The sequence below is a fragment of the Lemur catta genome, chromosome 2, assembly GCF_020740605.2.
Source record: "Lemur catta isolate mLemCat1 chromosome 2, mLemCat1.pri, whole genome shotgun sequence".
Lineage (NCBI taxonomy): Eukaryota > Metazoa > Chordata > Mammalia > Primates > Lemuridae > Lemur > Lemur catta.
Genome location: NC_059129.1, coordinates 30,378,073 through 30,395,065, shown reverse-complemented (window position 1 = coordinate 30,395,065; position 16,993 = coordinate 30,378,073).

The following is a 16,993-nucleotide window of genomic DNA, read 5'->3' as shown; positions in this document are numbered from 1 at the left end:
GGGTGAGTGAGTTCATGCTTTATTAGTTTCTGCAAAAGCTGGTTGTCAGAGAGAACCTGGTGCCTCTGTCCCCTCTCTCTCGCTTCCTCTCTCCATGTGATCTCTGCACACACCAGCTCCCCTTTGCTCTGCCACGAGTGGAAGCAGCCTGAGGCCCTCACCAGAAGCAGAGGCTGGTGCCTGCTTCTTGTACAGCCTGAAAATTGTGAGCCAAATAAACCTCTTTTCTTTATAAATTACCCAGCCTCTGGTATCGCTTTATAGCAACACAAAATTGACTATGACAGGTGATCTCTAAGATCCCCGATGACCCTGAAATTGTCTATTGCAATCTGCACGCACCATATTAAAGAAGAAAGGGGAAGCCTGTGCTGGGGATGTCATTTGACCTGTTAGTATTCTGCCATATTAAAGTAAGTCCTCCTCGTGCTTTCCCTTAGTGGTCCTCTGTCTTGATTCTCGGATCTTATCTCTCCAAATATTCAACTAGAGCTCAGGTGCTCTCCATCAGGGTGAGTCTGCCTTCCTAGGAGCAAAGCAGACTGGACAATAGCATTTGTGGGTAGGTGAATGGAAAAGTTGCCCAAAACTCCATAGTTTAGGTCTATCTTTGCTGCTGTTATTTGAGGAGTATGTCAGAAAGGCAGTAGATGAGGAACACGGCTCTGTCAACTGTAGGCTTGAGGGACAGCCACATAAAAACAACTGAACACTAAGGTTAATAAATTCCTGTTCCCCTGATCTGCCTCCAGCCACCCTACACCAATAATGGGACTTCGGTGACTTCTTTCCCACTTTCAAGGTTGTCTGGAAGTTAATGTTCCCTGGATTTTGGTTTTGTTTGAATATAATATTTACAATACAGTTTTGCAGGATAGACGGAAGAGCAGAGTATGAACAAGGAGTTATTACTGGGAAGTGACTTCCCAGCAAGGGCTACAGGTTCAGCCTGGGGGGTTGGATATGGCCACGTGATGAATTCTCACCAACAGAATGTGAGCAGAGGTGATTTATATCACTTACGAAGCAGATACACCTTCTCTGATGCTTTCTCTCATTTTACACCAGCTGGATATGGAGAATGACAAGAACTTGGGATCCAGTGAGCCACAGGTTAGAGGGAACCTGGGTCCCTGAATCACTGCATGGAGGAAAGCCACTGGCCAACCAGGAGCATCTATCAAAAATAGACTTTCTGCTGCCTCTCACAGCTTGACAAAGACTTCATAATACTCTGCCTTTGTACTCTGGATCTACTTCACTTTCTCCTTTGAAGATGCTTTGGAGGCAGGTTTTACTAAAACTATGGTTCATCTAAAGGAAAGAGCTGCCCTGCCTGGAGCTGAGTAATGGGTCTCGGCCTGTGCTACACAGAGAAGATGAGTGATAGCATGGTGGGACATGGGGAACCACACAGGGCACCAACGCCCAGTCGGGTGGGCACCAAAGGGACTGGAGACCATGCAGAGTAGGACATACTGAGATTGAGGAGAAACAAGGGAAAAGGTAACTGGAAGGAATGCACAGCACAGTGAGAAACAAAAGCATTCAGTTGAAGTTGACACTTTTTGAAAGCCTATTCCCTAATCTCTCTAATTTATAATCCATGCATGTCCCACCCCTCACCCTGGTCTGCAAAGGGGCATCCAATAAAGATTGCAAATTTTTGACACTCCTCCTATTGAGAAATGGGGTCCAGGTCCCCTTGCCTTGAGTCTGAACAGGATGACTCAACTGAGACTGTTTCAACTAAGAGAATGCAATGGAAGTGATAGGGTACAACTTTTAGGGCTAGATCACAAAAGGCTATTACATTTCTGCCTTGTTCTCTTGGGGTGCTCATTCTCTGCAAAGCCTTCTGTTACCTAAGAAGTCTGACTGCACTGAAACCTTCATGCTGGTGAGACTCTGTGTAGGCATTTCGGTCAACAGCTCCTACTGTGCTCACAGGTGGCAGCTGGCACCAGCCATCAGCCATGTGTGTGCACCATCTTTGACGTCCAGCCCAATCGAGCCTTTGTGTGACCACAGCCCCAGCTGGCTTCTGACTGCAACTGCATGAGAGATGCCAAGTCAGAACTTCCCAGCTGAACCTTGCCCAAATCTCTGATCCACAAAATTGTGAGCGAAGGAAATGGTTGCTTTAAGCTTCTACATTTGGTGTAATGTTTTACTCAGCAATTATAATCAGAACACCAACTATGATGTCCAGCATTGCAATGGTGCGGGAGAGCCCTTAGGTGAAATGAGAGTCCCTCTAAGGTGTCCCACAGAACAGAAGGTCTCACTGTGACAGTGCATTCTGGAACCTGAGCTTTCCCTGTCTACACGACATGCAAGCCCTGGTCTCACCCATCAGGTGGCTCTGGCAGCTGTGACCTGCATTGTTCAGGGATTGGCATCTGTGCTGACTTGAGGTTAGGTTTTAGGGCTTTGAGTGACATCTTGTTTCTTTCCTTTACAAAATAAGCTAATTTCTTTAGTCAAACACACTATTTCTCTGAAAAAAAAAAGTTATTGATTGTCACAATTCTCTAGACTGGGCGATCGATGCACACCAGTTTAAAGGAAAAGGAATGATGGATGGAAAAAGCATTGAGTGCTATTCTACTTGATGATATGCCGTGATAATTCAGCTTTTAGAAAGCGGTACTTTTCTAAGAAATCAGATGTGAAAGCATTAGGGAATTCAGTGTCAAGATGAGTGGTAACGTGCTTGTGGGTTGACATTTGTAGCTTCTGATGACAAGAGGCATGGGTGCACACAAGACCCACTTATCCAAGAGGACCCAGGTTCTGTTCTTGTGTCATTTTGGCCAAAATACTTAACTTCTCTGAACTTAATTTTCCCTGATGGTTGATGATAAGCAAAGGATAATATAATAAAAAGCACATTGGAATTTCATAATATCCAAGTTGGAAGGCACATTTAAATTTATCATTTATTTCAGTTAAGATTAGAGTTGGCTGCATGTAACAGAAAAGCCCAATATGATAGTGGCAAAATCAAACTAGAATATCCTTTCTCTCTAAGGTAAAGGGAGTCCAGACATGGTAGTTCAGGAATGGAGTGGCATCTTATCCAAGTCATCAAGGTCCAGCCTCCTTCTAGCTTGAACCTCTGCCATCTCTAGTATGTGACTCTTTTCCTTATTGACCAAGAAGGCAACTAGAGCCCCAGACATCACATCTGCATTCCAGATAATACAATGAGCTCTGGTCCTACATAGGTTTGTAGGAAGGAAGAAGGAGAGAAAGGATATTGGCAGGCAACCAGTAGCCTCTGCCACTGGGAAGTAACAGAAAGCCAAACATATCCAATTTGATTAATAAGCTATATCCAAGAAATTCTAAAAGCATTAAATGTTTGGGGATTCAGAAAGGGGGTAGGAAAGTTATGTGGTATATTAACTGAAATCTAGAAACTTAGGTGCTTCTTAAAAATAAATTTTCTTTTTAAAAAAAGTTCAATTCAGTTAAAGTGACAAAGAAACTATATTTAAAAAACAGCAGTTGAATGAATTCAAAAGGCTGGCTACCAACTAGGCTCATTTTCAAAAGTAATTTAAGACTACGCAAATTCAGCTGTTGTTTCCTTTCCAATTGTTTTATGCAGATGGCTACAACTCAGATTCCTAAATTTAATTTCCACTTTGACCTGAGCAGGAAGGAATTGTCAACTCTCTCCATGATTGTTAATGTTCATTGACATGATTCTAGAATAATCAACCTGGTAAGTGTGTGTTTAGGTATATGCAGGAGATGGGGGTGGGGAGATTGCTGGGAATGACTCAGAATTCCCTAGAAGTTTTTGCAAATGGTAAACATCTCTTTGTCCATTTCCCAAGTTGGATTGTATCTGAAATAATGGGGGTAGATGGCATATATAGTTTGCAAACTTTTTCTGGAAGAGTCCCAGGGACTGCTTTGAGCCTCTTCTCCCTTATTATCAGACATAGCATCAAAAGCACATGAAGGTTTGAATGATTCTAAGGAGACTGAGATGCCATGGTGGACTTTGCCCAAGAACAGAGGATAACTGGCAGGAGAGGAGAGACTTGGGCTCCGTGGCTCCAGGACCCTGCAGAGCAGGGCAGGTGGTTGCATCTAAACATAGATTATTACAGTCACCAAAACCAGGGCAAGCAGCCACGGAGAGCCTGTGGGCCTTGAGAAAAATATCCACCTGCCAACAACCTAATTCTGTCTGTACCAAGGAGGATGAGGAGAAACACAGGACGTAGCACCCACCCAAAGGGAGCTCCCAACCCAGACCTCAGCAGCTGGGCATTTACCAGGGCAGCACCAGGGTTGTCCCTGCACAGTGCAAGATTAACTTCTGCATATTTTCCACATACATTAAGTACACCTGGGTCCTGAGAATGATCATGACGCCATGGCTTCTGGAGAAGGCACCTGGTCACACTGTTTCTTGATGTGGTCCCCACCTCGCGTGTGTGGGTAAGGCACGAACATTATTTCCTGGCGAAATTCCTGCTCCTTTTTGCTCTCAGAGCAGGATTCATGTGGGGTGATAATCACAGCTGGCTTTTGCGAAGTGTGGGTGACCAGATCTGTTTGTATTTTTCTTGCTGAAACTCAGGGCGCAGGAGGTGGAGGGAGGGGGAATCTCTGATCCTTGGATTTAGGTAAATGGCTCAGTCACATGCCCCAACTCGCGGGACTTGTTAGAACACAGTGTGAACTTGTTGTTTTCTTTGAGAAGGAAAAAATTATCTACATTGGAGAAATTGCCAAACTCAGTGAAGTCAAACCAGGTTCACAAATACGAGAACCTTCTAGCCCTCTTTTCCCCGAGTGGTAGCCTTGGCTAGAAGCACATACTATAACGATAAGAGCTTGGTTCTGGAGTTATGTGACCTGGCTCTGCATCCTGGCTCTGACCCATACGTAGAGCAATTGTGTTGTTAATACTTAACCTCGGAGTGCCTGAGTTTTCTCATCTGTAAAATTGGACTAGTATTAATACTTACCGCATAGATTTGTGGGGAGGCATATTTCTTAGTCCGGTACTTGGTGTCAATAAAACTTAGCTCTTAATATTGTTAGGTTTCTAGCTGAGTGCTTGCATAATGCTATGAAGAGAGAGACAAAATGAAGAGGAAGATTTATGTGCAAATGGGGTGGGCAGGCAGGAGCGCCAATGTTTGAGTTCTCAGGCTTATTGGTCGCTTGTTTCTTTTTTAAGTTTATTTTTGTGGTTCACCTAAGAAAGGCAACAGAACTTCCATGGTAGGTAGTAAGAGAGCGGAGTAAAGGCAGGTCAGGTCAGCTGACATGTGCTGATGTGGTTGTGAGAGCAGAATTCTAAGGGGGCCCAAGATTCCCACCCTCTGGTGCGTAATTCCCCCTCACCCCTTGCGTGGGAGTGGGACTTGTGAGTGTCTTTGGATACCACTCCCAAGATCATGTGACTTCACATGGCAAAAGGTATTTTGCAAATATAAATCAGATTCCTATTTGGTCAATCAGAAAGGAGATCACGTGACCTAATCTGCTCAGTCCTTTAAAGCAGCAGTCCCTAACCTTTTTGGCACCAGGGACCATTTTCATGGAAGACAATTTTTCCACAGACTGGGGATGGAGATGGGGATGGTTTGGGGGTGATTCAAGCACATTACATTTATGGAGCACTTTATTCCTATTATTATTACATTGTAATATCTAATGAAATAATTATACAACTCACCATAGGTTGGGGACCCCTGCTTCAAACAGTCTGGGCCTTTTCTAGGGTGAGCAGGCTTCAGCACATGACAGGGATCCCACACAAGGCCCCTTCTCTGTTGCTGGCTTTGAAGATGAGGACAACACGTGGCAAGATGCGCAGGTGGCCTCTGGGAGCTGAAAGTGGCCTCTGGCGGACAACGAGTAGGGACACAGGGAATCCAGCCCTCCAGCTGCAAGGAACTGACTTCAATCAACAACTCAAATGAGCTTGAAAGGAATTCTTCCCCAGACCTTCTAGAAAGGAACCCGGCCTGGTTGACACCTTGTAAGACCCTGAGCAGAGAACCCACCCATGCGTGCCCAGACCTCGGACCTAAAAAACTGAGCTCTAATAAATTTGTGCCATTTTTAGGGTGCCAAATTTGTGGGAATTTGTTATACAATCATAGGAAACAATGGTCTAAATGAAGAGAACACAAACTTGGACTTAGGCGGTTGTATTAGTTTCACGTTGTTGCTGTAACAAATTATCTTGAACTCAGAAGCTGCAAATAACACAAATTTATTCTCTTACTGTTCTGGAGGTCGGAAGTCTCAGATGGGTTTTACTGGGCCAAAATAAAGGTGTTGGCAGGGCCGTGTTGCTTCTCTGGAGGCCCAAGGGGAGAATGTATTTTCTAGTTTTTTCCAGCCTCTATGAGGCTGTGTGCCTTTCTTGGTTTAAGCTCCTTTCTATCTTCAAAGCCAGCAATGCCCAGTTGAGTCTCATCACTCTGACACTGACCCTTCTGCCTCTCTCATCCACATTGAGAGACCCTTTGATTACACAGGGCCCGCCATGGTAATCAGGATAATTTTTTGATTTTAAGGTCAGCTGATTAGCAACCTTAATCCTATCTGCTACCTTAATTCCCCTTTGCTATGTAACATAATATATTCACTGTTTCAGGATAATAGGATATGAACATCCTTGAAGGCCATTATTCTGTCTACCACCATGGTCATGGGTTCAAAAATTCAGTTTGGCCATTTATTAATACTAGCTGTGCAGCCGAGGGCAGATTGCTTGACTTCTCTGAACCTAGTTTTCATCTCTATGAAATTAGAACACTACACCTTACTTGTGTGCTCCTTCAGAGGGTTACAGCTCACGTCGGAGCCCAGCCCAGCCCATGTCCATTCAGAGGCTCTTCCAATTGGCCCTCGATTTTCTGTGACAGTGGGTAACTTTTGATAACCATTATTCCTTCATTCTACTGTTTTATATATTTAGCAATTTTTTTTAATGACCTGGAGCTCCAGTTGACCACATTATTTAAGCAAGTTTTTCTTTCCCTCTGGGTACATCAGCATCCAGTTGGTATAGCCGCCACCGAAACCACCAGTCCCTCGTTGTCTTTCTGTTCTTGTGCAGAATCTTCTCTGGGCCCTCCCTGCTGGTGGGGACACTCGCATTCAGCCCCTGGGTGCCCAAGCAGAGTCATGGCCTGAACGTCCCCGTCTCTGCGGCAGCCTGCCTCGCATGTTAATTCAGGCTCAGAGTTACGAACACTGTTGACATTGTTAAGGTTAATGACCAAAGGACAAGCACCGGGGAACAGGTTTGCAGTAATGGCTGTGCTGATTGCTTCAGTGATGAAGGTGGACGAGGGCCCCGGAGCGACATGTTAAACAGCTCTGAGTGGCTGCCCTGCTGCTACTGTCTGACGGCTGGGGCGAGGGTTTGGGAAATACTGGAGGGTTGTTTGGAGAAGAACTGAGGGGTTTTCCTGAAGGTTCGCTTGGTGAAGAGTGTGGATACACAACTATGAAACCAACACACTCCATGGCTCCATCCGAGGTAGCAGGTGCATGTGTGCGCATGCATGTGTGTGCATGTCTTAGAATGTGGAAAGAGGCAGAGGGTCATTACATGCTTGGGTAGGGAAGTCTCGCCAACTGCAATGGGTGGTCAGACTGAAACAGACTATGGTTTTTGTCTTTGGCCTCTGCATGACGACCTCCTACCCCAGGGGGCTGCTGGCACAGAGGCCACATGGACAGTGATGTCCTGTGCTCACTCTCAACCCGTTGCCCTTGCTCTTGTCAAAATGGCTCTAGGCTCTGACTTTCAAATCCTGCTTCTGGCCCCATGTGCTTTCTGGCTTCCTTAACCAGGACTCCGTGCTTATTTCTGTCCATTTCGCTAATTTCTTTTAACCTCCTCCCTGGCAATTTTCTGTAAGAAGCTCCCTTCTTCAGTCTAGGTTTTGGGCAACTTATTGCCTGCAGTAGCCTCAACCTCACTCTACAAGGGGACCACGAATTGGCCCAGTTCTTAGAATTAGGTTTGTTCAGCAGATAAGGCTGACACGGTTAGAACTAGATCCATTAGCAGTCACGGGGCGAAAACCCAGTTCCACTAATCGAACATAAATAGACGTTCCCTGTTGCAATAGACATGCTGGGATAGCTTAGGCAGCAGCTCATCTGAAGCTGAAGGTGCTCCAAATAGGTGGGTAGAGAAAACAGCAGAGGAATCTAGTAGCCAGAACTATCAGTGATCCAAACAGGGTCACACTGCGACTCACCATCATCACAGCACATCACGTATCACGTCAGATCATGTCAATCATGTGTATGTCATATAATTTATTCATTTATTGATTATTTCATGGAGTACTTCTGGTGTTTGGAGATGGGACTTCTGCTCCTGGTTATAACCCAGTTCTTGAGGGTGTGAGTTATGACACTGCTTCCTAACAGACAGGAATTCAAGGCAAGAAGCAGTTCGTGTACTCTCTGGGGAGGGGCCTTGAGTGCTTATGGGGTCCCAATTATCACAACTCTTGTTCTATTATCAGACGGAAGATCAGAGACAGAACAGCCACGAGCTGAGCTATAACCCCTTGTATCCCTGTGCCTCAGGCCGAGTTTTCTTCTAGAAGCTTGTGTGTAGTGGGGTCTGCCATTGATGGCCAGTAAGAGATGGGAAGAATCAGGCTTTAAAGTGTGGGGATTTGGCCAGCCTGACAAGGAGAAAACGTGAGGATAGCATGTTAGACACTATTCTTTTTTTTTTTTTTTTTTTCCTGAGACAGGGTCTCCCTCTGTCACTCTGACGTTCCAGCTAGAATGCAGTGGTGTCATCACAGCTCGCTGCAACCTCCAACTCCTGAGCTCAAGCAATCCTGTGCCTCAGCCTCCCAAGTAGCTGGGACTGCAGGTGCACTAATTTTTCTATTTTTTTGTAGGGATGGCGTCTCGCTTTTGCTCAGGCTGGTCTCAAACTCCTGGCCTCAAGCAATCCTCCTGGCTCAGCCTCCCAGAGTGCTACGATGACACACATGAGCCACTGCAGCTGGCCGGATTCTCTTCTTTATGTCACGAACCATGTGTTGGGACCAAACCTTCCCACCCTTTAAGGAAGTACATTATTCTATTATTTGATTTGGCGAATTTGCCTCTCTATGAAGAAGGCAAATGGCATTAAGTGGGTTTTTGACATGTGTTTTGAAAATGCAGTAACAGCCCTATATAGTGGAACCCATAATTTCTGCAGGGTCTACATATCTGAGCTGCATTCTTTCCAGCCGTCTTGAGATGAGGGTGGGCGTTCGGGGAGGAGTGGAACTCGAGGCCTTGTGAGGGCTGCAGCTTTGCAATCTGACTCCCCAATTGGGGAAGGTGCGAGGGTGGGAATTACAGTGGGGACGGCCCCCTTGGTCCCGATTGACCCAGCTGGGTTTTACAAAAAGCCATTTGAGACTACTCTTGTGATACGGCTCACCCCCTTCACCCACAGGGATGTCAACTGCATGCACAGAGCGCCAAAGCAAATGCTTGAAATGTGAAGACTGTAGTCACCCTAGATTCTCTCTCTCTCTCTTTTTTTTGGGGAGGTATGAAATAAAATAGATAAAATCACTAAAGATAAAAGAAAATCCTCTCTGATAACTGAGTTAACATGTACCGTTGTGAGTGTGTAGATTATGTCTATATGAACAAGAGCTGACAAGGGAGAAATTGGCTTACAGCACTGGCAGTCAGGAGTTGGAGGAAATCGCAGAATGGTCTATGATGCTTTTACAAACTACATTCTCCCTCTAAGACCTCTGCCAGAAATTCTTGGCTGCATGTGGAGAGTAGGGGGAGTGGAGAGGGAGCACAGGGGAGATCCAGGGGTGAGCATGATGTCACGCCACCCCCCCACGTTGAGAACCACTGTTCCACGTGTTATAAGGCAGAGTTTTTATTTTTGCACGGGATTGTCTAAACCGTTCTGTCGTTTTGCTGCACACAGACCGAGTCTCGGTTTGCTTGCCAAGTATAGCAAGTAGTTTCATGTTCACCTCTCGGGGAGCGCGAGGCACCAAGTTAAGAGGTTCTTGGCAATGATTCCCACGTGAACACTGGAAAACATTATTTACGATTCAGAACAGGCAGTTGAGTATTAGGAGCTGACTTCTAAATTTAGAGATGATTCATGTAATCTGGAATAGTATTGTTTCAAGTCACATTCCAGAAAAACACGGCAGGTGGCCCTTTGTGTTATTAAAACATTGTTTGCATTTTTTGGGAAGACAGAACTCTGGAACATGGTGGCTGCTCCAACAGGGTGGCCGAAGGACACGTGAGTTTGCTGAGATGATACAGCTTTGGGTCACTAAGCCGGCTGAACTTGACTTTATGTGCTCTGTAATTTTAGTTCATTTGGTTCTCTGTAGCTTTAGGGTCTCTGGAGACCCTACAGGATCCTGTTAATCTGTGCAACATGATTCTATTAATCCATTGCAAGAGCATGTTATTATAATCAATAAACTTGGAAAAAAGGAAAGTCTATGGAGTGATGAAATTGTTCGTCTGATTTTTCTGTGGCAATGAGGTGGCCAGGGAGGTAAAGGTCAAATACAATCTGTCCTTGGTCTGTCTTCTTTTTACGTTTCTGGATCATTTCTTGTTTTGTTGAGTGGTTTGGGTTTTTGAATATTTAAGATGTTAGAGGCAGGGCAGAGGAAGCATAGTTGGAACTTCATGGCAGGACCAAAGATCTAAAAATGGATCAGCTACGATTTAGTTTTCATCCCAGTACACTGCTTTCTTTGCGTTTACCACAGTTCCATGTTCCTTTTCAGTGATGTCTGGATGGACAGAAACCAGGGACAGTCTCTGTTTTCGAAGCAGTTCTTGATCGAGAGTGTCTTTCAAAATCACCAGGTGAGCACTTGCCGAAGATCCTTCCCTTCCTCGTGCCCTTGAAGGTTTGGATTCAGTATGTTTTGAGTCGGGCCTGGCATATTTATCTTGAAGAAACTCTCTAAATCATGTGATTCTAATCTCCACCCCTGGTTAAAATCCATGTGCATAAAGCAACCATCACTAGAGGCAATTTGCTATAATCTGCGATGCTATCATCCCTCTGAATGATGTGGATGGTTTCGGGAGATGGCCTAGTCTAACCCTCTACTTGAAGAGTAAATTATTTCTACAGCATCTCTGCTGTGTGGTTGTCTGGCATCTGCATGAATATATGTGCTCAAGGGGAACATTGTGTCAGGAAGGAATCCAGTAACTCTTCCGAGAGCGCCACTTGAAACAAGAAACTGTGCTCCGCGTGGATCTGGAATCTGCTGCACACAGCTTGTGCTGGCTATGGAGTGTGTGGGCCCCAGTGCAGAATGAAAACGGGGGCCCCTTGTTCAAAAATTAGGAATCTCAGGATGGCGACAGCAGAACATCAAATCAATGAATCAAGTCTGTGGCTCTTCCGAGCTCAGGGCCCGTGCGACCGGCAGGTCACACAGCCACGGAGCCGGCCTTTTCCCTGGTTCAGTTCCTTTCATCCTCCAGGTGCAATTTCTCCTCTCCCTGTCTTTGAACCTTGTTCATATAGCACCGCAGATCCATAAAATAGTGGGTGTTGTCCTTGCTAAGAGGGAGGAGTGGGAACTGGCGGCCAGTGTGCGAGTATAGCTTGTTAGCTAAAACATAGGTATTGACTGGGTGACCGTGGTATGTTCTCTACTGAGAGAGTTGTTTTGAGGATTAAATTAGCTAATTTGTGTAAAGCACTGAAAATAACGCAACAGCAGAGAGTGAGCCTGCAATCGATGTCAGCTGTTCCTATTCAGTGGAAACTTCCTGTTTGTGACACCCACCAGCCTCTGCCCTTTAAACGCTGAGCTGGGGCAATGTTTGCCCATATCTGTAACGCTGGTGCCTCCACCATTCTTCACGACCTTGCAAGGCATCCTGGCGTCTTAGTGTCCCAGGCTTTTTCCCTCACACTGCTCCAATCCATTGTCTACACAGCAACCAGAGTGAACTTATAAAAATGAACACCAAGTCCATCTTCTGCTTAAAGCCCCTTGGCGCCCCCCACCCACGTTGCCTCTGGAGAGAGCCTGCTTTCCTTAGCTATCCATGGCTTCCTGAGCCGGTCTCACTCCACTCCAACATTGCTTCCCCACTCAATAAATATAAATGAATTATAATATAAATGAATAAATGCATGAATTAAATATTCATTTAATAAATATGCATTGAGTGCTTTCTAGTAGCCTCATTATTAAGCACCCCGTACTCAGTGTTCCACCAGTGTTAGCTATTACTATTACGTGCTGGTTGTTACCATTCAGCAGTAGGTATTTGCCAGGCACAGGAGATTCTGCAGTGAACGCGAGGGGTGTGGTTCCTGCCCTCATGGCACTTGCGGCCCAGTGAGGGAGGCAGGCATCTCACGTGTAATCACACATCTTCTGAACTAACTCTGCAGACAGACCATGCTCGCTTTGCCCTGGTCCCCCATTCCCTGGGCCACACGCTGTTTCATCTGGGAGGAGCACTCTCCCCTGAGCCCTTTTCGCTTGCTGAATCCAGTTGTTTTCAGCTAGGATGGGAAGCCTCGGCTGACTCTACAACTTCTGGATGCAGCACCCCTCCACTGTGGCCCTGTGCCTGCAGCCCTGCTTAAGGACAGGTCTGTCCCCAGACAGGGACTTCAAGCTCCTCACAGGCAGGCTTGAATGTTTGTTGATGACGTTTCGGGGCTGGGAAATGTGACTATCTCAGGAACAGGTGGGCGTGCACCTGCACTCACACATCTCCTGCGAGTCGGCTCTTCCCTCTTCTGTCTGATAATTGTTCTCTTTGTCAAATGAACAGTTGTGTGAACTTGGACTTCATCTCTCTGAAGCCCAGGTTGCTTTACTTATAAAATTGGCAAATAGCATGTCCCTGCCCACCTCAGGAGGGTCTGGTGGGGGCTGGATGAAGACATCCCTGGAAAGGACTTGGTTTGTGGCAGAAGCACTCTTGGCAAGTAGAAGAGGACTGAATCAGAGATTGTTCAAAGTATCTCCTACCTTTATAAGGAGACCTGCAATTTCTGGGATGTTCTCACACCATGGATATAGGCTCTTTCTGTGTCTATTTAAAATATGAGCTCATCCGGAAGCCACATAATATTAGCACATAAACCCACCTCTATTTGACACCTTCTTACTCCTCACTGGCATCACTCAAAGGTGGATAAATTAATTTTTTTTAAGTTACGATGCCTTGAGCCTCTGGAAACCTATTTTATTGCAGAATCTCAAGGTATGATGTTACCAGTTCAGGGTTGAGCATCCCTTATCCAAAATGTGTGGGAACAGAAGTCTTTTAGATTTCAGATTTTTTCTGATTTTGGAATATTTGCATTATACCAGTGGAGCTTCCCAAATCCAAAAATCTGAAACACAAAATGCTCCAATGAGCATTTCCTTTGAGAGTCATGTTGGAGCTCAAAGAGTTTCAGATTTTGGAGCATTTTGGATTTTTGCATTTGGGATGCTCAACCTGTGTATTTTTTTTTCTCTAAGTCTTTTGAAATCCATGTTTCTAGAATCCAAGGTACACATCTGACTCTTCCCAGCCCACTTTTCCCTGGGGATCAAGGACTCTTGTGTGACTTAGGCACCTTGTGCGCAGCCCCTCTCCTGCAGGCACCATGGGTCAGTGTTGGTAAATTTGGCTCCAGAGGAGCAGGGCCTCTCTCCCTTTTACCTCTCTCAACCGTGTAGACTTGAATTGTCTGCCAATAAAAGATCGATTACTTTTGGGTTTGCAGGTCTTTACATTTAATTCTGATTTTTATCTTTTAAGGTATAAATACTTATATGGAGAAGAGCACTGGGTTAGGAATTGCTAATTGGTTTATTCATTTAATCAAAATGTATTGAATGCCTGTGATGTGGAAGGGAGTTTGTGAGTTGATAAAATAGTTGCAAATGCATGCAACACCTACTATGTGCTGTTCTTTTCACATATTAACTCCTTTCATCCTCAGGGGATCTCTATGAGGCACATAATTTTTTAATTCCCATTTTACAGGAGAGAAAACTGAGATAGAAAGAGGCTAAATAACTTGCCAAAAAATGGCAGAGCCATTAAAGGATAAACCTAGAATCCAAACTCAAGCAACTTAACCCAAATGTCCATCTCTTAACCATTGCACTATGACACCACAGGCCTGGAAGCTACGATGCCAAGGCAGAGCAAGTCCCTGTTTAACCACACCTTTCATTTCAAGGGGTGGAAGGGTCACGGCAATAAACACACAAACTGATAAGCTAATTTCTGATACAGAATATCCATTATTCTAAATGCTTGGGACCAGAAGTGTTTCAGATTTTGGGTTTTTCAAATCTTGGAGTATTTGCATATGCATAATGAGGTATCTTGGGGCTAGGACCCACATCTAAACACAAAATTAATTTATGTTTCATGTACACCTTATACAGATACCCTGAAGGTAATTTTACACAATATTTTAAATAACTGTGCATGAAACAAAGTTTGTGCCCTTTGAACCATCAGAAAGCAAAAGTGTGATTTCTCAGCCACCCATGTGGATGATCTGTGGTTGTTTGGCATCATCATTCCTGACTCTGAATTTATATGCTACCAGTTTTCTTACACTTACATGCAATCCATCACGTGAGGTCAGGTGTGGAATCTTTCATGAGTGGCTCCATGTTGGTGCTCAAAAATTTCAGATTTTGGAGTACTTTGGATTTTCAGATTAAGTTTGCTCAACCTGTAGTGGCGAGGACTACGGAGACATATAAAAAAATAAAACACTATATGTCGTAGAATGGAGACTGATGGGGCCAGAAGAGTCCTGTTAGCTGGTCCAGGAAGGCCTCTCTGAGGAGGTGACATCTGAGGCCAGTTGCAGGGAAGGAAAATGCAGAGGTCCTAAGAGGAGTGACCTAGTGTGTTTGGGGGACAGAAAGGATGGCAGTGCTGCTGGAGCATGCTAACAGGGAATGAGCGAAGGAGATGAAATCCGGGAGATGGAGAGGCTGGGTGGGTCTTTAGGGCACCATGGGCCGTGGCGAGGACTTTGGACTCTCCCAGTGATGAGACACCACAGAGGGTTTGAAGCCAGAGATTGATTTCCTCTTGCAAATGTGCTCTGAGTTGGATGTGAAGAGGGAATTACAGAGAGCCACAAGCAGAGGCAGGTGGAGCCGGTAGGAGGTGAGTACAGACATCCCGGGGAGGACGGTGCTTGGACCAAGCAGGTGGATGGAGGTGATGAGAAGGAGGTTGGGGCTAAAGCTCACGGCACTGGGCTATGGACTGGTTATGGCATCTGAGGCCACATGAGAAGCGAGGACTGACTTCAGGGTTTATGTCCAGAGCAGCTGGGTGGATTCTGTTATCACATCAGGAGACAGGAGGCTGGCTCCGTGTCTGGCTCTAGCTGCATAACCTTGAGCAGCTCATTCCCCTCTCTGGCCTCAGTCACATTATCCATCAATTAGGGCTTTTGAGTTGGTGACCTCTGGAGCGGAATAAATGGTGGCCCCTCAAAAAATGTGTTCGTATGTTCAAGTCCTGATAGCTGGACTCTGAGAATGTTGCTTTACTTGGCAACGGGGTCTTTGCAGATGTAATTAAGTTAAGAATCTTGAGATGAAATCATCCTGGATGACCCAGGTAGGAGCTAGATCCAATGACAAGTCCTTGTAAGAGGAAGGTAGAGAAAGATTAGCAAGATGAGGGAGAAGAAGGCCATATGAAGACAGAGGCAGAAACTCGAGTGACACTGCGCCAAGCCAAGGAACACCTGCCTAGAGCCATCGGAAGCTGGAAGAGTCAAGGGACGTATTTTCCCCTAGAATGTTCAGAGGTTGTGCAGCCCTGCTGATACCTAGGTTTCTGTCTTCTGGCCTCCAGAGCTATGAAAGAATACATGTCTGTTGTTGTTGGACTCCTGGTTTGTGGTAATTTGTCACAACCACCCTAGGAAACCAATGCAATCTCCGAGATCACTTTCAGATGAAACATTCCAAGGACCCATTATTCTAACCCAGGATGGCACCCCCACCCATGTCCTCTTGGCTCCCCTCTGAGCTCTGAGAGTTACTGTGTAGGCCGACGTTTGTCCACCTCAAGCACCCTTAGCAGTTACTTAGCTCCCTGGGGCTTTCTCCAAGGCCCTGGGGACTGGCCTGTCCTGGGTGTGGGGTAGCCCATAAATGCCAGGTATCTGATGCCTCCAGGGGCAACTCTCTGCTAAAGAGAAACAAGGGTTTTGGTAGAAAACACCCAGCTTAGATAAATACCATGTAGTGGACCAGTTCCGGGGTGTGTCCTAGATGGCAACTTGAATAGTCGTGGCTGTACCAAGCCCACAGAGGAAAACTGCTCATTACTGCACAGCTCACTGGCCTTTCTCCACTTCCCGTCAAACCTCAGTTTTGTTTCCTGAGAATACTTCCCAAACAAAAGGCCTGTCCTCAAGTCCTTATTGCAGAATCCTTTTTGAAGGAATGGATCCAAACAAAGACACTGATCAATATTATTCTTAACTACTTTAATTAAAATACATGTTAATGAACATGTGTGTTGTTATGCTATCATACTACGCCTTAATAGAGAAGAATGACCGTACAGAAAGTGTGTTAACTTCACTCTCTTCTTTCACCCTGGGAGGGTGCAGTTTTCATTAAGGAAACACTATTATCCATTCTGCATTCCAGTAAAGTGGTCCAGACCAAAGGCAGATGATCGATCCAAAACCGGGCAGAAGAGTTGACACGTACAGCTAAAATGCAAGTAATGGAAACTCTGAGACTTACAATAACCAAACATGGTATGCTTTTCCACCTGTTTGATGTAAACAAGTGGAAAACCATACCATGCTCATGGGTCAGCAGAATCAACATTGTTAAAATGTCTTTACTACCCAAAGTGATCTACAGATTCAATGTAATCCCTATTAAAATACCAACATCATTTTTCACAGATCTAGAAAAAATAATTCTACGTT